Source organism: Arachis hypogaea, chromosome 10 (assembly GCF_003086295.3).
Source record: "Arachis hypogaea cultivar Tifrunner chromosome 10, arahy.Tifrunner.gnm2.J5K5, whole genome shotgun sequence".
NCBI lineage: Eukaryota > Viridiplantae > Streptophyta > Magnoliopsida > Fabales > Fabaceae > Arachis > Arachis hypogaea.
In genome coordinates, this window is record NC_092045.1 from 6702628 (window position 1) to 6727238 (window position 24611).

General features: G+C 30.8%; 1 pseudogene; it reads left to right on the plus strand.

Moving 5' to 3' along the window:
- Nucleotides 1-9504: 9504 nt before the first annotated feature.
- LOC112717244 (GDSL esterase/lipase At2g42990-like) overlaps nucleotides 9505-24611 on the plus strand; it is a 38059-nt pseudogene continuing 22952 nt past the window's right edge.

The window sequence follows — 24611 nt, forward strand, 5'->3', positions numbered from 1 at the left end:
ACGGCGAAACTGATGTCTGGCCGTGTATTTGTTAGGTACACCAAACGCCCAATAAGTCTTCTATACTACTTAACATCTGTGTGAGGGGAACCATATTCTTTTGAAAGCTTCACGGTATATTTCATAGGGGTGGAGGCTGGTTTGGCACCCAATAAGCCACATTCTTCCAAAAGATCTAAGGCATACTTCCTTTGATAAAGACTAATGCCAGCTTTAGTTCTTGCAACCTCGAAGCCAAGAAAATATTTGAGATTACCAAGGTCCTTGATCTTGAATTGAACATCAAGGATGGTTTTGATTGATTGAATTTCAGTTAGATCATTGCCGGCCAATACTAAATCATCGACATAAGCAAGTATGACAGTAAATGAAAAATTAGCAGTCAACTTGGTAAAAAGGGAATAGTCATTCTTTGATTGTTTGTAACCATGAATGAGAAGAACGGAACATAACTTGAGATTCCATTGTCGACTTGCTTGCTTGAGTCCGTAGAGGGACTTGTCAAGTTTGCACACTAGGTCAGGAGATGAGATGGGTAACCCTGGTGGAGGTCGCATGTACACTGTTTTCTTCAAGTCGCCATGTAAGAAGGAAGTGTTTACATCAAGTTGGTGGCAGTGCCAACCATAGATGGCAGTGAGGGCCAAGACTAGTCTCACAGTGGTGATTTTAACCACGGGACTAAATGTATCCAAATAATCCAAACCATAGCGTTGAGTGTAGCTTTTCGCCACTAATCTTGCCTTATATCGCTCCACGGAACCATCAGGATTGAATTTCACTTTGAAAACCTAACGTCATCCGATTGCCTTCTTGCCATGTGGTAAAGGGGTAAGAGACCAGGTTTTAGTCTGTTCAAGGGCCAAGAGTTCTGCACTAATAGCCTTCCAACAATCTTCTTTGATAGCATCCTCATATGTTTTTGGTTCATCAACAGTAGTAACAGCAAGAGAAAAAGAGAATTGAGTAGATGATAATGAAAAGTAAGACACAGAATTAGAAATGGGATATTTGCAATTAGATGATTATACAGATTGTTGAGTAGTGATGCTATTTGCACATTGAAAATCTTTTAGATACACTGGAGGCCTCTTAACTCTAATAGATCTTCTAAGATGAGATGATCTATCTATATGTTCTACAGGATTATGCTCTAAGGAATGCAGTGGCAGTGGGGGTGCGTTATTTTATGTGGAATGCAGTGATATTGACGGAGGAAGAGGGGAAACATTGTTAAGAGGAATGACGGGATGTACACTTGTGTGATTTATGTTATCAGATTGTGTAAATTGTAAGTGTGTGTATGGGTCATGTGTGAAGAGATCATCCCAATGAACAGAGGGGTTTGGCATAGCATGCATAGTAGGTGAAGGTGCTTTTGAATTGTCTTTTGAAATGAAAGGAAATACAGACTCATAAAAGAAAACATTTCTCGAAAGAAAAAATTGTCTTGTTTTTAAATCATATAGGAAAAAACCTTTGACACCTTCTTTATAACCCAAAAAACAGCATTTATTTGCTCTTGCATCTAATTTCTTTCGATTATGAGTTAAAGTGGAAGCAAAAGCTAGGCATCCAAAAATTTTGAGATGAGCTAAATCAGGTAATTGTCCATATAATTTTTCAAATGGAGACACATTTTGAATAATTGGACTTGGAATTCGATTGATCAAATGCACAGCATGGGAGATAGCAAGATGCCAAAAACATTTAGGAACATGAAACTGAAATAAGAGTGATCTAGTTACTGCAAGAATATGTTGGTGTTTTCTCTCAACAACTCCATTTTGTTGAGGAGTTTCCACACATGAATTTTGGTGTAAAATTCCTTTTGAAGCATAAAAATCAAGAAGGTTAAATTCCGGACCGTTGTCAGATCTTATACATTTTATTGACTTTGAAAACTGATTTCAATCATTTTTGTGAAATTTTGCAGTGAACTAGAGACTTCAGATTTTGTCTTCATGAATCTTATCCAAGTAAAACGACTATGATCATCTACTATGGTTAAGAAATACTTATAACCAGAAACGGATGTAATAGAAATTGGTCCCCAAATGTCTACATGTATAAGGTCAAATATAGACTGTGCAACAGAATTACTTATTGGAAAAGAAATTTTCTTTTGCTTAGCTAAGTGGCAGGGTTCACAAGGTGAATTGCCATTATCACAATCAATAAAAGGAAAAACTTTCCTCATAGTTTCTAAAACAGAATTGCTTGGATGCCCCAATCTTCTATGCCAAATTTGACTGCCTTGGGCTTGTGATGATGATGCATGTGTGTTTATATGATGATGTGTATTTGGTGATGAATGAGAGACCTCAGTGTGTGTTTTTGTGTGACCAAGCGCATATAATCCGCCATTACTCTCAGCTGTGCCAATCATCTTCAATGGATGATGGTCCCAAATCTGACAGAATTTGTGAGAGATGAGAAATAGACAATTTAGTGATGAAGTGACTTTGGAAATTGACATCAAATTAAACTTGAATGATGGTATATAAAGGACATTTGTAATGTATAAATCTTGGGAAAAATATACTGTTCCGGCAATTTTTGTAACAACTGTAGACCCATCAGGTAAGTGTACTGAAATTTGAGTGATGTTAGTGAATGAATGAAAGAAATCAAGTGAAAAACATACATGATCTGTGGCACCTGTGTCTATAACCCAGGCACCAGACTTGAGAAATTTTTTATTAACAGATAACGAGACAACAAGGATAGTACCTTGAGTGATATTGAGATCCTTGGGTTGTTGTGCAGAAATTTGATTGATTGTGGATGATGGTGGTGTGGACTGGTGAAGGAGAGACATTAGTGCATTCCTTTGGTCATTGGTCAGGCTATAAGCTGAGCTCTCACCCTCTTTAACATTGGCATTTTGAGAATCACTGGTTTCATCAACTTCATCAGTGAATGTGTTGTTAGCAGCACCATTTCTTTGTAAGTGAGGAGGCAGACCATGTTTCTTATAGCATGTGTCTATGATATGTCCAGTTTTTTCACAAAAAGAGCAATGTTTGGTGTTGTAACCTCGTCCTTGACCTCTCCCTCTGCTTGTAGTGCCCCCTTTACCTCTACCCCTGCCTCTATTGGCGGTTTGACCTTATGTTGCAGCATACAAAATCTTGAAATCTTGTAAATCAAGTAAGGGGCTGAATTGGCGTTCTTGTTGAGTTAACATGGAAAAGACAGTGTCAATATCAGGGAGGGTTTTTTTGCAATATGATCTGAGTCTTGGCTGTAGAAAACTGTTCATTGAGACCTCAGAGAAATCTTGCTATGTAGTCTTCATTTCTGTAAAAACGCATCACTCCTAACCCACAATTACAGTCACTGGTGCATGTGGTACACAAAGGGATTAGTCTGAAATTGTCAATTTCTTCCCAAAGACCCTTCATTTTTGTGAAATAGGATGTGATGTTAAGATCACCTTGCTTAGCGTTGTACAATTCTTCATACAGTTTAGACACATGATAGAGATCACCCTGGTAATATCTTCTTCGCAGATCATTCCATAAATCAGATGCATCATTCCTCCATATCACACTTTAAAGTATATCTTGAGAGAGGGATAGATTTAACCATGAGAGAACAAATGTATTACAGCGATCCCAAGCAGTGAATAAGGGATCAAAAATTTCAGGCCTGGGGAGAGAACCATCAATAAAAAGAATCTTGTTCTTCGATTTCAAGACTAGCCATATAGATCGAGACCATGTAGTTTAGTTCTGATAATTGAGTCGAAAGGAAATGATAGGGTTTCCTAGACTCTCACCTGGATGAAGAAAATATGGACTGTTAGGATCAGCCGAAGGATGTATTGAAGGTTAATTCAACCGATTGTGAAGTTAAGTGATCTGAAGGAGCAACTGAGACAGAGTATTGAGATCGACATTCGGAGTAGCATTGCCGAGATCACCTTGTTGAGAATCCATGAGAGAAACCACGAAGAAAAGAAATTGGAAGCAGTATAGTAAAAGGCACAAAGAAAGAATCAAGAACTGAAAGAAAAAGAAGAGTGATCAATGAATCTTGAAATGTGAGATTCAGAACTTCTCCTCCTTAACTTGCTGATCGGAACACTGTCATGGAAAGAACCAAGCAGCTCTCATCAGTCTCTATGGTGTGAGTTTAGGAGAAGAGGAAGAAGAAGAAGATGGTAAAGAGGGCTATAGATCTGAAGGCGATGATACCATGTTAAGAATGTGAGAAGTTATCAGCGGAAGGGAGAAAGAGAAGTTTCCAGAGAACACAATAAGAAAGAAAAATGAATGAATGAAAATTGGCAATCAGTTACACATTCTGTTAGTTGCCTAGTTATTTATATTGGTTATGACTAACAAGTTCATTACAAGAATAACTTAACTAATTAACTTGATAATCATCTAAACAATACATTATTAATTGCTAATCATATTCTAGCTAAATCATGTAAGAGGTCAGGTAATATTAATAAACATAATAAATATGTTACTCTCTATCTAAGTGATTATAATTTTAAAAATATTAGAAACAACCATATAAAAAACATCCCAACTCCTCAAAATAATAATATTTGATAAAATATCTCGAGATAATTGTTGGAGTTAAATTTGATAATATCATAATCTTTTGAAAACAAATTATAATTCACGGGTATGTAAATATATATAAAAATATTATTTATATATTAAAATTAATTATTAATATTTTTATATAAATATATTTTTAATTTATTTTTAATATATATATTTATATTTTAATATATATTTTATATTGATAATTAATTATAGCGACGGATTTTAAATTTTTAATATACATATAATGTAATGTACTATTGTTAGTTTTTTTTTTTTTTGTGACTATGTACGATTGTTAGTTGCACCTACCTTCAACTTGTGGCACCTTCACAATTCACAGCAACTAGTCAACTACCAGTCCACTACGTAAACAGAACGACAATCTGTCCGTCAGATTGAATGAATGGCAATTTTAGTTTGCAAATGTTATGGTGTCTAAATTACAGTGTTTAACTTATTAAAAAAATAAAAAATTAATATTTAATAAATTTTAAATATTTTATTTTTATTTTATGAATTCATTATATTAATTTAAATAAAAAAATTTATTATTATCATGAAATCTTTAAAATGCTAAAATTATTCATTAAAAAATAAAATTAATATTACATTTATAAAAAATAAAATATATTTAATAAAAATATTCAAAATTTAAATTTTTGTTAATTTTTAAAAAATTATTCAAAATTTTTAAATTATCTTTTATTTTTTTTATTATCTTCAAATTCTAAAACTATCTTATTTTTTTGTATCTATTAATCATTTATCATTTATTATAGTCAACATCAACTATTCTACCACTATCATTATTACCGTCACAGTAATCACGTCAGTGGCCCCACCAATAGTATTTGAACCATTCTGGACCTTAAGATGGTTGAATTTTATACTTTGCAAAAACGAATTCACGCTTCAAATTGAATTTGGATCTCTAAAATTCTTGATTGAATAATACGTAAAATATTAAATTTATTAAGATCCGATTCAGATTTCAGCCCTGAAAAACTCGAAGCAAGGATTAAAAATGAAAAAAGAAGAGTTGAAGAAGTTAGTATGTTTAGAATGTTATGATAAATTAATCTATTTATGAAAATAATTTCTTCTAAATATAATTGAAGATTAAGATTGCAATTTCTCAAAAATATCACGGACTAAATTATTGTTTTATTTTGTTGCAGTTTAATATGTATAATATTTTTAGAAAATGAAGGCTAATTTATTACTTTTATCTTTTTTAAAGTTAGATTTTTATATACAGTACAAAAGTATAATTCTATATTGGGAATTGACTCTTTTATACAAAATTTTATGATTTTCAACCTAATATTAATTAAAAAGTTCCTATCAGATTCTTAAAGTTTTAACCAACTTTATAATAACATATATTAAGTACATATTTATTCAATGAATAATATTTAAGTTTTATACTCTTTATCATAATAAATTATATATCTTTATAGTTGTGAAAAATTAACTTTTTATTCTGGGACGGATCCAGAATTCTAAGAGTGGAGGGGGCGAAAATTAAAATCTTGTATAATCAAATACAATGTTATATATTTAATAATAGATATAATTATAATTAATTTTTTGATTAAAAAAATAATAAATACTTGTCAAATAAAAAAATTATCTCAATTTTTATAATTTTTTATAGTTTTACATTTAATAAAATATAAAATTATATATTTTAAAATATTTTGTTAATTAATTTATTTTATTAAGGATTTATGTGACATTAAATTATATTTTTATATTTTATATCATTAAAAATATAACATAAAATAATATAAGTTAATTGCACTAACAATTTTGTTGTGTGAATTTAAAATATATTAAAGTATTTTTGTATAATAATAGGGATAAAAATTAATTAAAAAATAATAAAAAACAAACAACTAAATAAAATTAGAAAAAAATAATATTATCATAAATAATATTAAATTATTTTTTTATAATTATAAATGTTAAAATTAATTTTAAAAAATGTAAAAAAAATTTAATTAAATAAAAAATACAAATAATATAAATATATATAGAAAAATTTAATCCTAATACATAAAAAGTAGTAACCCTTTTTACTATCACTACATTATTAAATTTTACTCTATACAATACATTTATTATAATAGTATATGAGCTTTTAAAATTTGTTTGGGGGGCTTGCCCCTTGAGTTCGTCCCTGCTTTTATTTATATTTTAAATTTAGAGGTTATGTTACGTGTACATCAAAATCAGCCACCAAAGTCAACCACCAATATAAAATACATGTTGAAATACAAATATACATTGAAAATAAATTAAATCACACATATTTATATATAAATACATTAATGACTAATTTTAGTGTACAAATAGCATTTTCCTAAATGTAGATACCATAAATACGGATACGTTTAAAATGAGCCAAACAATTTTGTGCGTATTAGATGCGCTATTTTATTTAAACCATTAAATTTTATTAAATGAAAATTAAAAGATATTATAAAAAAATATTAATAAACCTTATAAATAATTAAATATAATATATATATATATATATATTAATACATAATATTTTGGACATAACACATAAACAAACCAAACACCAACGAATATTACATGATAATCCTAAAAGCATTAACATTATATACATGTCCAAATTTGACAATGAATCTATACAAAATCGAAGCAAGTCTGATAACACATCACCTAAGCTAATGTATATCTAGCTCTCGTGCACCACCACATCATTGTTAGAAATCCTGAAAAAAAGTCACCAAATCCTCCATCATCATTTCTGTCACCTCTATTATCACATAATCTGCCACCACCATAACCAGCATCTCCACTAACATCTCCTTCATTACCACTACCACCATCACCTCTTCTATAACCACCACCCATTCCACCATCATATCCACCATCATGGCCTCCATCACCTCCTCCATCTTCACCACCCATCCCACCATCATGTCCTCCACCACTATCTCCATCACTCGCCGCCATCATCTCCACCATCATTCTCACTGTCACCACCCTCGTCACCACCACCATCATCATCCTTTTCGCCTCTTCCTCCATGTCGAGCTCTACCTCGACCACCACCCCTCCCTCCTCGTTGGCCACGACTCCTAGCTCCTCTATGTCTTTGACCTCTGTCCTCTAATGTATCATCACATCGTCGAGCCACCTCCACTCATGCTGACTCAATCATGTCCCAACACGACGTCTGTCTAGGACATTAGGCACGTGATCCATATCAGGAACCTGTCCAAGACCTCTCTGCATCGCTTCAGCTGGGATTGCAACTGCCCTAGGATCACTAAAAAAGAGCTCACGAGACAAGAATCTCCTACCATGCTCATGTCACTGATACGTGAGCATCTTCTCTATTTTTTCTAGTGAATTTGTATTTAATTTATTGAGTTTAATCAAGAATTAATTATCTTTTAGCCACTATTGATGTTAATTTGAGTCATGTGCAATTCTATTTATTTTAGGTAGCATTTGGCTGGATTTGATGGAGTTTCCGCAGAAAAAGAGAAGAAGGCGAATGATGTTGTCAACCCTAACCTCTTTGCACTCAAACCTGAATAACTCGAGCTACAGAGATCCAATGGACATGATTTCAGTGGCGTTGGAAAGCTAACTTCCAGAGCTTTCCAACGATATGTAATAGTCTAAACTTCTCTCCCACCAATTTGCACTCAAACCTGAATAACTCAAGTTAAGCGCAAGACAGCATCAACAACACGCAACAATGAGCGTGACTCCAAGTAAGGCGCACTAAAGCTTGAGTTAGGCGCATGCCATAACAAAAGCATGCCACATTGATTTTGCTTCACTCAAGTAGGGCGCAGCAACACAAGCCTTATAGCTCCAATCACTGCATACCTCAAGTAAGGCGTGGCTTGATGCGAAGTTAGGTGTGCCTCCTTACGAAGCAAGTGGTCCCCATTCATCAATTGAAGATGCACGGATTGCTTTAATTAATTCTAATTGAAACTTTATTTTTATTTAAAAATAGAAAAATATATTATTTATTTTTTAAAAATGTATAATTTAAATTTATTAGGATTAGATATAAAATGGAAAAGAAACTTCTCTTCTGGGAGATTCCACCTCATTCGAAATTTACAGTTTACCAGAATCCTAGTTTTCACTCTTTTCCATGAGCAAATAAACATCCACTATTAAGGTTAGGAGCTCTGTCTATTGTATGGATTGATTCTGTTTCTTTTTTTCTATTTTAATTCATGTAATGATTTATATTTCAATAATTATTTTCGTTCTTTATTTTATGAAATTGGGTGGAACAGAAGTATGACCCTCTTTCTAATTGAGTTCTTGTATAACTTAGAAAAGCTCTTTACTTGAACAACAGCTTGAAAACATATTCTCCTAAATTTCTAATGTATCTGGATTTAACGGGATACGTGACATATAATCCCTTTATATTTGGGTAATTAGGATTTCTGTGGCATATAATTAGAATTGAACTTCACCCTCTAATTGGAATTAATTGACCAAGGAATTGGCGGTTGATGAATTTTAGAGGAGACTAAAAAGGTCTAAGGAATTAGAGTTTAGTCATATATAGTTTGCCAGGAATTAAATCTTGCATGATTAAAATAAATTAATAAGAAAAGTCAATTCAGAAAATAGATAACTTCGAAGCCTTAACTGCTTTCTCCATATTTTATTTCCAACTTATTTATTGTCTGTCTTCTGATATTCTGAGTTTTCTGTTTAATGCTTTTTGAACTCTCAAACATCATTTTCTGTTTGTCTAACTAAGTAAATCACTTAACCATTGTTGCTTAGTCCATCAATCCTCGTGGGATTGACCCTCATTCACTTGCGGTACTACTTGGTACGACCCGGTGCACTTGTCGGTTAGTTTGTGGTTGTAAATTCCGCACCAGTCACCACTCCAAGTATGCATGTGACGGTCATGGGTTTGGAACAACATCAAATTGTAACACATGTTGCTTCCTATTGGTCCAATGAATGTGCTAACTCTATAAGGTACTGAAAAACTAACGATCTCCATCTTAGCCATTCTTCGATATCAAAAAATCAATGTAACAATATCGAGTGCTGTCCAGAGTCGATGATATACTCCACCAAACTGTGGTAGCACCCGATCCACCTGATGCCACTCTATGCAACAAAGTATATCAATACCGTCGCAGACCTCCATAACGCCATATGTCGTGACTCTAGTATCTCGGGATGCACCACCTGAATGACATCAGGCGAGCTATATAACATCTACGTGAACTGTGAATAGAAATAGTTATGACATGTCATCATAAATAGTAAAATTAACAAAATAACATTAATGATAAATATATTGAAAGACTAAATACTCACATCCTCGGCTTGAAGTACATCTATCCTAAGCCTCCAATGCATGACTCGAGGCCCCTTCTTGCTCAATGTTGACTGATAACCTAACCATATGCAACCCAAGACGTTTTATCAACAATGGAAATAACCCATTAAAAATATTAACAAACATACCATAAATAAACAACAAATATCTCGAGGCTAACGGCCAATGAAAGGCATCAAATCCATCAGGCATGAAACTAGAGAACTGCTAAAAGATCCATGACTAAAGGAGTTGCAATGGACCGGCTGACATTACAACGTTTCTGTTGGCCACACGACACATGTATCAGTATAATCATGAGAGAGTAGTAGACCTCCAATCGTATCGACCCATGTCTTCTACCTTGGCTGCGTAGAGTAGCCAACGAATGTGAAGACCAGACTTGTCATCGAAGAGCTGGATCGATTACAGCATCATTATATACGCCCAGGCATACCTCCTAACCGTAGCATCATCTGCGTCCTGAGAAAGCTCACTGAACGTCTCCTGCATCCAAGTGCACTTCACTGTGAACTTGTTGATGCAGTTCGTAGGAGGTAAAACACCCAATAGCTCCTCGAACTAAGCCCATGCTGGGCGGCCACCCTCGATGTATCTCTGAAAATCTGTGATACATCCGTTGACGTACTGACTATCGATCGGAAGCCCTAACTGGAACGCTCATCCTATAGCATAATCGTGTACTCCCCAAACGACATATGGAAAGTATGCGTCTCTGGACGCCATCGCTCCACGAATGCACTCACTAATGGCTACGGGTGCACACGGCCCGGTCCGGCCCAAAGATCTGGCCTGGGCTCAAAGAATTTCGGATGATGAAGACCCAAACTCGAAGTGACCCAGGGAGAAGAAATGAAATCTAGGAAGGAAGCAAAACCAGGACCGGGCCATAGCTCGGGTCATCCAAACCCGGTCCGGTCATCATACACAATTACAAATTACACAATTAGGGGTTATGGCAACAATACATTCAATCATTTACTGCCTCCGTCAGCCATTCAGCCTCACTCCCCCAGTCCTAACTCCCCACTCCCCACTCCCCAGTCTGGTAGTCCCCACTTCCTACGGCCCCCAGTGACCCCTGACCTTGTTTTCTCTCTCACTCCCATTCTCCCAGCACGCAGCCATGCACGACACACTCCCAGTAAGTACGCACCCCGTATTCTCCCCCTCTTCCCGTCCTTATCTTCTTAGCCCTCCATGTCTCACCCCAGTCACTAGCGAAGTTCCTTGTTTAACTGACGACAATGACGACCAATGATTGACGTCCGACGAATGACGACTTACGGTGCTGCCCTGCTTCTCGGTGATAATTGACACTTCTATGCTTGGCACAGTCATCTTTTTCTTCTCTATTATTACCCCACCATTGCTCTACTCTGCTAGTCCCACTCCTTCTGCTTCACTCTCTTATCTGATCTTCTTCTCAGGTAAATAATTAATTTTATTATTTAATTAATATTCTGATTAGGGATTAGGATTTTTGATTATCAGAATTTGTGAATTTAGGGATGTGGGTGTTGATTTTGATTATTAGAATTCTGGTTAAGGTTGTGGGTATTGATTTTTTATTATTGTGAATTTAGGGATATTGTGGTGTTTATTATTACTGATTTGTTCTATTTAGTTGATGTGTTTGGGGTTTATTGAGTTGTTCTAAATTATTACTTTTTTTTTATTTGTTTAGTTGATTTTTTATTATTAGAACTCTTATTAGGTGTGGGTGTTGATGTGTTTACTGATTTGTTCTGTTTAGTTGATGTGTTTGGGGTTTACTATGTTGTTTTAAATTATTACTAGTTTTTTTTATTTATTTAGTTGATTTTTTGTTATTAGAACTCTGACTAAGAGTGGGTGTTGCTGTATTTACTGATTTGTTCTGTTTAGTTGATGTTTTTGGGGTTTACTGAGTTGTTCTAAATTATTACTTATTTTTTTGATTTGTTTAGTTGGTTTTTGGTTATTAAAACTCTAACTAGGTGTCAGTGTTGATGTGTTTACTGATTTGTTCTGTTTAGTTAGTGTGTTTGGGGTTTACTGAGTTGTTCTAAATTATTACTTGTTTTTTTCTGATTTGTTTAGTTGATTTTTGGTTATTAGAACTTTTATTAGGTGTGGGTGTTAATGTGTTTACTAATTTGTTCTGTTTAGTTGATATGTTTGGAGTTTACTGAGTTGTTCTAAATTATTACTTGTTTTTTTTCTTATTTATTTAGTTGATTTTTGGTTATTAGAACTCTGATTAGGTGTGGGTGTTTATGTGTTTACTGATTTATTCTGTTTAAATAACGAACAATGGGAGGAGGGAGGAGGAGATAATTGCATTCCTCTATAAATTACCGAGGAGAATAAAACAATAGAAATTGAAGCTGAAAATCTTGCTGCTCCTGCTATTGATGCCACCACAACTCCTGCTGAACCACAAGTTAATGAAAAAGATAAGGATACAAATATTGAGAATACAGAAGCTGCTCGTAGGAAAAAGAAATCATATATTTGGCAGCATTTTACTAAACTTTTGTTGACTGAGACAAAGGGATAACACCAGGCTAAATGTAATTACTGCGAAAAAATATAGTTATTATCCTACTAAGCATGGCACAAATTTCCTAAATAAGCACTTAAAGAGTGCTCGTAAGTGAATATTTACTAAAGTGGGGAAGAAGGGGATACTTCATATCTATATATCCAAAATTGAGGAAGAAGAGGATCTCTGCAAAGCCTTTAAGGGTTATAACTTAGAAGATTGTAAAAAGTTTGTAGCTGAGTTTGTTGTACTTGATGAAATGCTGTTTAAAGTTATTGAGGGGGATAAGGTTTTGCAAGATGTTAAATCAATTTGAGTCAAAATTTACGGTACCATGTAGGATGACAGTCTCAAGAGATTGTTTTCAACTTTGTTTAGATGAGAAGAAAAAGATAAAAAAAATGGTTGGCAAAGTCATGTGTTCGGGTTTGTTTGACAACAAACTACTGAACATCAAATTAAAATTAAAATTATATGAGCTTGACTACATATTTCATTGATGAAGAATAGAAGTTATAAAAGAGAATTATAAATTTCTGTCAAATTGAGAACCACAGGGGTGATATGCTAGAAAAAAAATCGAGAAATGCTTGAGAGAGTAGGGAATTGAACAAACTTTTACAATCACAGTAGATAATGCAAGTTCGAATGATGGAGCTATTACTTATCTTCAAAGGAAATTAGGTGCAAGAAGTGAGTTGGTATGTGAAGAAAAGTATATGCATGTGAGATGTTGTGCTCATGTTCTTAATTTGATAGTGAATGAAGGAATTAAAGAACAACAAACTTCAATTTAAAGCATTAGAATGCTGTAAGGTATATTAGGTCCTCTCCTCAAAGGATTAAAAAAATTTAAAGATTACATTGAGCTTGAGTTGATTAAATTTAAAAGTCTTGTGTGCTTGAATATTCTAACTAGGTGGAATTCTACCTATCTAATATTGAAACATACCAAAAATTTTGAAAAAGCTTTTGATAAACTTTATTATCAAGAACATGATTTTCTTAAATAGTTTGGAGAGAATAGTGGGGAAAAAAAAAGAAAGTTAGTCCACCTACACCACTTGATTGGCAACATGCTAAATTATTCATTGAGTTATTGAGAATCTTCTACGATATAATTTTGAATTTCTCATCTTTCTTGCATGTTACATCAAACAAATATTTTCATGAAATTGCATTTGTTGCTTCTCAATTAACATCTTGGAGCCAAACTCATTCTGAATTGTTAGGAAGTATGGCATGTTCTACGAAACATAAATATGATCAATATTGGAGACCGATGGATAAATTTAATCTATTGTTACTTGTTGCTGTTGTATTAGACCTTTGGTACAAACTAGATTATTTTTGTTGGCGTTTAGAGGATGTTTATGACAAGGAAGTGTCTACTAGCATGACTGGTTTTATTAAACTCGCATTGAATACGTTGCATAAATTTTATGAAAAAAGAGGTTACTAATGATAAAAGAAGGGATGATGGTGGAGATTCATTTAGAGATGTTTTGGATGATGATATTAAAGTCTCAACTGGTGCCAAAGAAGTTTCTGAAAAGAGAGTGAGTATGTGGAAAAAACAAAAAAGAGAGAAGGCTAATGTGGATAGCAAGTCAGATGTGGAGAGATATTTGGACGAGAATACTGTGGAAGATGAGAATTTTGATATATTGATTTGGTGAAAAGTGAATGCTTTAAAATACAGGATTTTTTTCTCTCATAGCCTGTAACATCTTAGGTATTTCGGTTTTAACTGTTGCTTCTGAATCATGCTTTAGCACCGGTGGACATGTGCTTGATGTCTTTCATAACTCTTTGTCACCATTAATGGCTAAAGCTTTGATATGTACTCAAAGTTGGTTGTGCCTTTCTAAACAAAGAGTTGGAGATCAAGAGTTTGATCAATTTCATAGCAGTCAGAAGATTGTTGAAGGTATATTTATGATATCTTTATTTTTTATGACTTATTTTATATGTTTTGTAGGTTTCACTAATGCATCCACATTACAAGGAACAAGTTGACAACATTAATGGCTATTGATGGATGATGGCTATTTTTAAGGAAAATTTAAGTATTGTAAACCTTAATATTTTGTGTTATTAGTCATTATAAGACTATAAGTTAATGTTTTATATTTAGAATGCATAAGACTTTAGACTAATGCATAATATTGTGTTATTTATATTAACTTAAATATTTGGTGTTATTAGACAATATTAGTATTGATTGTAGTTATGCTTGAATTTTGGAGAATGGTTGGTTCTTGTTATACTTTTCTAAGTGAATTTTACCATGTCAAATAATGGTTGGAGTCTTGAAAATTTGGATATTTTCACATGCTAGCTTACAAGAAGGTATCAAGGTAATGTAATGTTAATGCCTAGTTTTCACCCGATTTTCATCCGATATAATTGTGGCCCGAAAGTGTGTAGGTTTCATCGGGTTTAGAGTCAAGTTTGGATCTAACAAATAGGTCCGGTATATATTTCGGGCCGGGTTTGGGTCACACCAAATCCGGTTTCACCCGACCCATGAACACCCCTACTAATGGCTCATCCAATCTAAACCATGTCTCATTCAACTTCGCAAAATGGTATAAACCGGCCATCTGTAAATATGGTATAATCCTATCATCTAGGGACATATGCTGCTGCCTTCTCATGCTGGTAATACATCAGTGGAAATGCATAACAATAAAAAATTTTTTATAAGAACCATAACAAAATAGTTCACTAAAGGAATATTAAATAATGCATGTGCCAATCCAAAAAATGCACTAAACACACATAAATAATCTTACATGTTCAAAAAAACAATAAAGTTCGAGTTAATCTAAGTGGACTAAAGACGGAAAACTCTAATAAAAAATAACTTTAATGTAAAACATATCACAATCTTAAACCACTATTATCATTGGCACTATTGAGTTAAATAAAATTCTAACTTCATTAATTTTCACTAATTAATCTAACATTCATAATTTACAAATTCTAATTGAGCCTCTTGTCATTACTCTAACTAATAGTTATTTATAATCACTAATCTAAGTAGCCTTCATACCTTGAAATCTCTAACAAATTACTAAATAACTACCCTAACCACTATTTTTGGTTTAAAAATTCTAATTTCTAACTAATCTTTATAGGAAAAAAAAACTACTATAAGCAGCTTAATGTACTAACATTACTTATCAAACTTGAAAAAAAAACTATTCACTAACCTCTTCATTGATGCTACTACCAATATAGATAACTTCATCCAACTGATAGATACGATTCGAATCGTTTTTCATTTCTATAGTTTAAATTTTGTGGTTTTCTTTCCTCAGTTTTCTTTGGCTGTGCCGTTTTGGGTGGGGGTTTGGTGAAATGCAATTCAAAATAAATAAGTGAATTCAAATTATATATATATATATATATATATATGCTAAATCGAACCCAGTGGATTTAATTTACCACTAGTGGCCGTTACTTATAAATCGAATTCATTCCATTCGATTTTTTAGGAGTCTAAACCATGAGCTTAAATCGAAACAACTTGTTTGCACAATGGAAAGAGCCACTGGTTTATCTCTCCAGCGAATCAAATTAGCCAAAGGTGTGCGTTCATGAGCCCATGCTAATACGGGGTTAAATTAAATGCAATCAAAGTATAAATAAATATATGATTTGGTAAAAAAATAGAAAAGATTACTTGAGAGCTGTAAAAAAAAATAGGAAAAAGATTCATTATTTAAAAGATGTTTTTCCTATTGATTTACTAGGGGTCTAAATTACGAGTGCTCAATTCGAATTTTAATCCTATGTAAATCGATACTAATCAATTCAATTTACATCTAAATCTTCTAATTTGGATCTTATTAATTCGATTTAATATTAGAATGGCTAATTTGAATTAATAAATTTGATTTATATAGAAACATCAATTAAGACATGTATATAACGTTTCTTTTTTTACGACATTCACATAAATTAAAATTTGTAATGGTTTGTTTATGTGATTTGAGCTAATATTTTAAAAATGGCAATTGTAATTTTTTATTTTAAAATAATAAATAAATATAAAATATATAAATACATACAAAAATATTTTTTATTTATTAAGATTAATTATTATAGAGTTTAGGGTAACATCCTCACTAATAGTTGGTTATAACTCGAATATAATAAACTCGTTAGTTAGGGTATTAAGTTGTGATTGCCACAAACCACATCTTCATACCTGTACAACAGTACAAGGGGATTTTTTTATTTAAATTAAATATATAATATTTATTAAAATAAATAAACGTGGAAGAAATTATTTAAATACTTTTTCAGTCACATCTTAGGTATAGAAAATCAATCTCCAAAATGATTACATCTCGAATGTATTGACCCCATGTTGTGTAGAGTATTTGCACATAAGCATATCTCAGATACATTACACCTGAGATACACGTGTTTTTTGATTCGAGACAGTGCAAGAACAGCTAAATATATAAATACACATAAGTATTTTTCTTTTATTTTTAAGAAATTTCCTAAAAATAAAACAAATCAAAATTAAAATTCTAGAAATCATATAAAGGGAATGAGAAAAAGATCATCTCAAGAAAGCTAAATGTTATTGAATTAACTGAATGTTGTTGACTGAGGAAGCAGTGTGCTTTTCGCTCAATGAAAACTATAGTTCCAACTCGAATTTTGCACTAACTGCTAATCAAGTGGTGAGATTTTTATTTGAGTTATAAACAACCTCTGAATTCTAAAATGATTAAAATATTATAGTTAAAAATATATGGTACATTTTATGAATAGGAGAATAGAAAATTCTTTCCTGCTTAATTCAAAAGTCTTGTTACACATAAGACTAGAAATAGTAGCGTTTTCTCCTGAATCTTCTTTAACTAATTTGGATTTATTTAGTAATTAGCTTACTAGTCTGTTTAAGTAAGTATTGAAGTTTGAATTCTGTCTTGTATATGTAGCAATTTATTGACTAACGATAAATCTTTAAATATAGCACATATTTGTGACGAATTAATCCTTGACCTACCAAGTTAAAAAATATAGTAAAAAACAAAATATATATATATATATGCTAACGTTTTTGCAGTAATACGGTAATACCTCCCATCCAAACCAATATAATCATAAATAATAATAAAACAAATTGATAAAAAAAAGGAACATTAAAAGGTAAAATAAGGAATATAGCAGTTTTTTTTATCAAAAAGTAAAAAAAAATGTCCAATGTCAAAATATGGAACATTAAAAGGTGAAATCAAATTTTGTTTTGATAAGCTAACTAACTCAAGAATAAAAAGGAATATCAGAATACTATTTCATGAGATCTTTAAAAAATCATCTTAAATATAGTCCCAGAATACTGTCTAACATCATTGAGTTTACAAAACTTGCTAGATATTAAAAATGGTAAAGACCAACATATAATATCATGAAATTGTACATTAATTTAAAAGTGAAGCTTTGTCTATCTTCTTGTTATTCGATAATGATAGAAAAAGAATAATAGAAAAACGTTTTATTATGTACCTAATAAATTCTTAGTAGGTTCCATATGAAAACTATGTTATCAATGGTTTAATTAGTGCCAGGCTAGATTTTCATGCTATCATGAAGCCAAATTTAATAAAAGCCTAGTTTGATAACATGATAAGTTGTAACTTATGGCAATGGGCTTAATTGCATAATAGAAAAAGGAAAACTCTGATTACCTCTGAAGTATGATGACTATCTCAAATTATATCCTCTGTATGTTTGACATGGTATTGCCCTCTTGAATTTCTATGCTTAGATCCTATAAGCAACATGACTAATCAACCAATATCGTGTAATGAATATTATTTACATTCAGCTTCACCTAGAAAAAGAAAATGACCCTAAACTAAAGGTGTTCAAAAAATCAATTTAACCAAACTAAACTGAAATTGAATAAAGTCATTCTATAAAAACTAATTTGTTTAGGGAAAAAAAAACTGAATTGAAACTACAGTGTATAATATAAAACTAGTTTATTAAAAACCAATTTTTGCAGTTTAGCCCTGTTTAAGAGAAAATGACAAATAGGTCCTTAACTTTTTGGCCTGCAGTCGTTTATATCCTTGAAGATTTGAAAATACATTTAAGTTCTTGACATTTTTAAAATCTAGACATATTAATTTCTGGATCTAATTTGTCCCATTTTAAAAACTCTCTTACGTATGCATTCATATATAGGCCACTAGGCCAGTACAATAGAAGCCATGCTTGATTTTTTTGTTGGGTCTGTCAAATCCAAGTGAACAGATAAATCAATGCGTTCAGATTTTGAGAAGGTTAATGACTTAAATGTATTTTCAAATCGTTGAAAATTTAAATGGCCACGAACCAAAATGTCAGGACCTATTTATTCTTTTCTCTTATTAAAAACAAATAAAACTAGTTTTATCGACCAATGTATTTCTTCTTCTAAAATTATTCAGGAATCATGTCTGTGGACCCAAATTGTTTAAGACACGTGGCGATCGAAACATCTTCCTTATCTAAACCCGACTAAAAGAAAATTAATTTATATTGGAATACAATTCTTAAAAAAAATTTCTTGCACTACCTATTACACTATAAATAGTAACAAACAAAGCATATTTGGGAGATGAAATGAATGCATATGGTTTGAGCATGGAAAAGAGAGTACTTGTGGTGAAGAGAGAATGAATATATTAAAAAAATATGTACTTTTTATTTATTTATTTATTTTTTAATTTGATGAATCCTGAATTGTTTCTTTAAAATTTAATCATTGTTTAGTTACCATCCTACCTTGCCAGGTCCAATCCAGTCAGTCCATCAAGCCAAACCAGCAAATTGACCACAAGTGACCCTACTGGCCCAGGGACAACTGTTAATTAAAATGGGTTATTTGTATATCAATCAGTTAGAATCAATTTTTTATAAGGGTGGTAAAATTGCCTAAATTTATCGGTTGGTTCGTGTAATTCGTAAAAAAAAATGTGGATCGGATTAAAAAATTGAGATCGTCACACATTAAAAGTTTGCTTAATCCATATCGCTTAAACTGTGGGTTTTGGCGGGACGAGACAGATTTTCTCGTGGGGTTTAAGATTTTTTTTTATGTTCTAATTTAGTGTTTTTGGATTTGATTGATTATGTTTTAAACTTGTGAATGTTTAATTATATATTTTAGACAATATATATTTTACTTTGGACAATGTTAATTTTATTATTTTGTTTCAAAAAACTTGATTCTGTTCATATCTGACCCAAAAACATAAGTCAGGTCCAAGAGCATGCGAAAAGTCCAAAATATATCTACTGTATAACTGACCTCCTTAAAAGTCGGACGAGAACGCTACAAGAAGACAACTCCCCGCCTGGAGGAGTTATAACTTTCCCTAATATCTCTCAGCTACTTCTAGAAGAGAGATCACAACAACCTTAAGATAAAAGGACGGTTATCTACCACCAAAAGTGGAACTATTCCAACGGTAGTTATTGGCTCATCCTCTATAAATACACTGACACTCTCAGGTATAACTAAATTTCAATATACTTAAACCTTCTAATAAGACTCTTACTGCCTTAAACATCAGAGTATTTTGCAAATACCACATTCCACCTTCTCACTAACAGCTCGAACGACGGCTACCAAATGTAGACTAAGTCGAAATCCAGTTTCAAGTAATCTTTAGAACAGTTTATAATTATGTTTATTACATATTTATAATTATAAAGATTTTAATGTTTATAAATTTAGAAATTATAATTTTTTTATATTTTTAAAAATATAAATTCATTAAAATAATTGTGAAAAATATATATTATTTAATACTTAAGTAAACGAATAACAACAAATTTCAAATGAAAATTTTATTTTCAAATAATACAATCTATAAAATAAATATAAAAATATGAAAAAAAAAAGAAATCACAAGACCTGGCCCACAGAAAAGCTACCTAAACCGATTCTTAGACTAGAAAAACTCAACAATAGGCTATTGATAAGGATATTATTACAATATTTAACCTGTGACTTCTAAAACTTTAAGCAGTAATAATAATAATACATAAATATGAGCATGCATATATATATATATATATATATATATATATATATATATATATATACTAAAATAGAAAAGAAACTACATAAGTAAATGAATAATAAAAATTTTAAATGAAAAGCTTATTTTGAAATAATATTATTTATAAAATTTAAAATATATGAAAAAAAATCTTAAGGTCTAACCTGCAAAAAGACCACCTAAATTAGTTCTCAAACTAGAAAAATTCAATAAAATAAAATAAATAAAAATTTTGTTTCTCAAGACAAGACTTACGCAACAAGGTACAAGAACAAAGTTAAAAAAAAAAGACTACTAAAATAGAATTAACTCACCAAATATAAATTGTCATCGCTAAGATAAACTGAGATCTGAAAAAAAATTATAAATAACCACAAATTTTAGCAGAATTTTAAAATTGAATACAAATATGTAATGAGATACGAGTCCTAACTCTAAAATTGATTCTTTTTTCTTTTTATCACAATTCAAATTAGAACCTAAACGGCTCACTAAACTCTAACACCTCCTCACATTCGACACAAAAAACCAAAAATAAAAAACATTCAAAATCAATCATATCAAGACATAAATAACTCAAATAGTACAAATAGTATATACGTAAACAAGTAGGTAAAGTCAAACAATTTTGTACATCCACAAAATTCAAATAAATGCATTTAATACATGCCTATTTTACTGACTGTAAATTTATTTGTCAATTATAATGTCAGAATTTAATACATCTAATAGTTATTACTTATTCCAGACACAGTCTCTCTGTCGTACATCCGCAAGAAGAACATAATACAAAACTTTTTAAAAGTCTATCATAGTGGGAAGAGTGTCTTATCACCTTCTCATCGGAGGCTAACTGATTCATGAGTAAGTTTTGGCCACACTATAATAATCGGCCTAAAGAAAGTTTATTGTTTGGCCAAATAATAAACATTGAACTTTATGATTATTTTCTATTTAATTATGCAACCACTAATCAGTCCAAAGAAAGTTGGTATTTGACCAATTGATACAAAAAAATATATGCAATAATAAATAGGTATAATTCTTAAATTTTCATGTGAATAATGAGTCGATTCAAAGATAGACTTGTTTGATAGAATATTATTGAGAATATTTGACAAGTTACACTTAGTTTATGCGAATATGGATCGATCCAAAAGAAATTCTATACTTGGCCGAATTACATGCGTATTTGTGGTAATAAATGTGATCATTATTTAGTTTCATGTAAAAAATAAATTTGTTCAAAGATAAACTTATTGTTTACATAATTTATTATCAATGATTGATTACTGTGTTAAAAATACTATTTACAAATTAATATTTCTGTTTAAAGACAAAATATTATTGTTATGCTAGGTATTTGTGATGGGCTTTTTATCATATGAATTTTATTCATATGATATATGTAACTTAGATGAACATATTGTTTTGTTTTAAGGTTAAGTTTGCTAATGTATGTATCTAAATTTTGCAATAAGGATCGAGTAAGTCTTTCTCTCTATAGATAAAGTCTCAAATGGCAAAACTAAACCTTGAGAAGTGGAATTATTCAAATCGTATAAGTCATATAATCATAAAATATGAGATTTCAAAAGACCCACAGGTACTGTATTATTGCTGCAAAGAAATTTTCTTAAAAAATACAAAAGTACTTTGTTAAATGTCATATGGTTAAAACAAGTATAATATTTTTGTCAAACTTATTTTAACGAGACATACTTAAAAATATAAGTGAATACATTCTCTAAATATTTTGATTTATTTTAAAATTAAATGCACTAAGGCTACAGTTGTCTAAGGGCATATTCATGCATTTAGTTTTTATTTTTCTTTTAGTACAACTAAATCAATTTAACATCAGTTATCAAATTGTAACTGTCAAAAAATTTTCAATATGTGCAATAAAAAAAAGATCAAAATAAAAAAAGACTGATAAAAAAAAACTAAAAGTACTTACTTGACAAGTATCCTTTAAGTATATGAATTTTAAAATAATAAGGATAAAAAAACTGTATATGGTATATTTCAAAAGAAACAACATAAATAAATAAAGGATTAAGTTATTTCTTTTGTAAGTACTAAAAACACTAGAAGAGATATTATGTTAAATATTATTTAGTGTATAAAAATGGACAACCTCTAATTTATTTTGATTGAGAAATTTATTTAGTTTCAATAATAAGACATATTTAGTGAGTAGATTTTGACTCTTTTATTCACATAAATTGTCTATAAAATTTTTTATAAAGTTGTATATTATCAAATGATGTTGCTCATCTTTTTGGGTAATGACAACTTAGTGAAAGGTGAGATAGTAAATTCTTATTATCATTACATTATTGTTAAAGAGTTATGTTTTTTGAATCCGAAAAAAAATATAGTATATATGTTTTTATAATTTGGTTCCTATTCTATTTTAACAAATTTGATTATTCTTATTCAATCAGAAATAGATAAATTCTGTTTTATTTCCAAATTTAAATATATATTTTGGTATAAGTATTTTTCTTTTGAAATAATCATAAATTTACATTAACTACTATTTTTTTTAATGATATCTTATATTTATCTCATTTAAGTGAAGTATAACTACTTATACTTTAATTTATTATAGAATCGCTCTAAAAAAGAACATTAAAAATTACAATTTAATTTTTTGATAAAATTTTAAATTTACTTAATTTTGCACCATAAAAAGTACTTACTTTTTTTTATCCCATTATTAAGATATTTTTTGGAGAAAAAAAGTTAATAGTTATTTGAGGATATTGAATTTGGGAGGGAAAGATAGTCAATATATTATCTTAAAGATAAACTTAATACCTCGAGAACAAATGTTATTTGATATTTTACTAAAGAAAATTATCTCATTTTAAGTGGAATATTATGTATTGATGCTATGAGTGAAAAAATTAAGTTTATCATTAATTATATAAAAATATTAAGCAATTGGTATTTAAAAACCAAATGAACTAAACAAGTAATATGAAAATATAAAGTATGCTTTATTGTAAAGCGTTCTACTAAAAAAATATAGCATTGAAAGGAGACTTTTCTTTCGATTTTATGAAAAGACTCATTTAAGAATATAACGATATTGATAGTATATTAGATTTTGAGTTATAGTAGATGGATATAAGGATTTGTTTTTTAATAGTAACGTTGATGAGACAATTGATATCCAAAAAATTTTGAGATAATTAAATAATTTTATCTATAGACTAAAAAAATTCTATCATTAATAATTTATATTTCATCAAATTATTATCTCATATGGTCTTTTGAGATAAACATGGTTGATGACTACATACTAATTGAGTGGGAGTAAACATATTTTTGCTAGTCTTGTGTATTAGTAACATTCTTCTTTTGTATTAGGAATTCGAATACATTGAGATAATTTTCAAAGTACTTTTGGATTATCAAAAAAGAGTTATATCGTAAGACCTTAAAAGAATTTGGCATGCAAGATTGTAAATAAAGTTATAATTCCCTTAACTCTAAGAGAAACAAGTATAGTCATATTAGATGTCTCTAGGGGTGACAAAGCGACCCGGCCAGGCCCGTCCCACCAAAACTCACCATAAAATGGGGCGAGACGACCCACTTTTTTTTTTTTTTTACATTCCAAAATAATATCTTCTGTAGCTTCATATTTCTTTTCGTTTTTAGGATTTTGTGTTAAATTTCTACCATAAACCTCTATAGAGACAGAGTTATCTATTACAGAATTCATAATTCAAACTCTAAATAACTTAATTACAAATTCAATAAAATTATAAGAACTGACAGTATAATTTAACCTATTATAAAATCATTAATTAAACATATTTACTTAAATCAGAATAACTTTGTTTACATTTTAATATTTAGCATATTTTGTTTCAATAGTTATTTGAACAAAACCCCATCCCCTAATGATGTAAAAATGACATTTCAATCCATAACAATTCATTTCATTGTACATCTAGATTCTTTTGTGAATATCTCTGTTATCTCTTAACAGAATGATCTCATGTGGCTGTTAGTTGCCCTCATGTCAGATAATA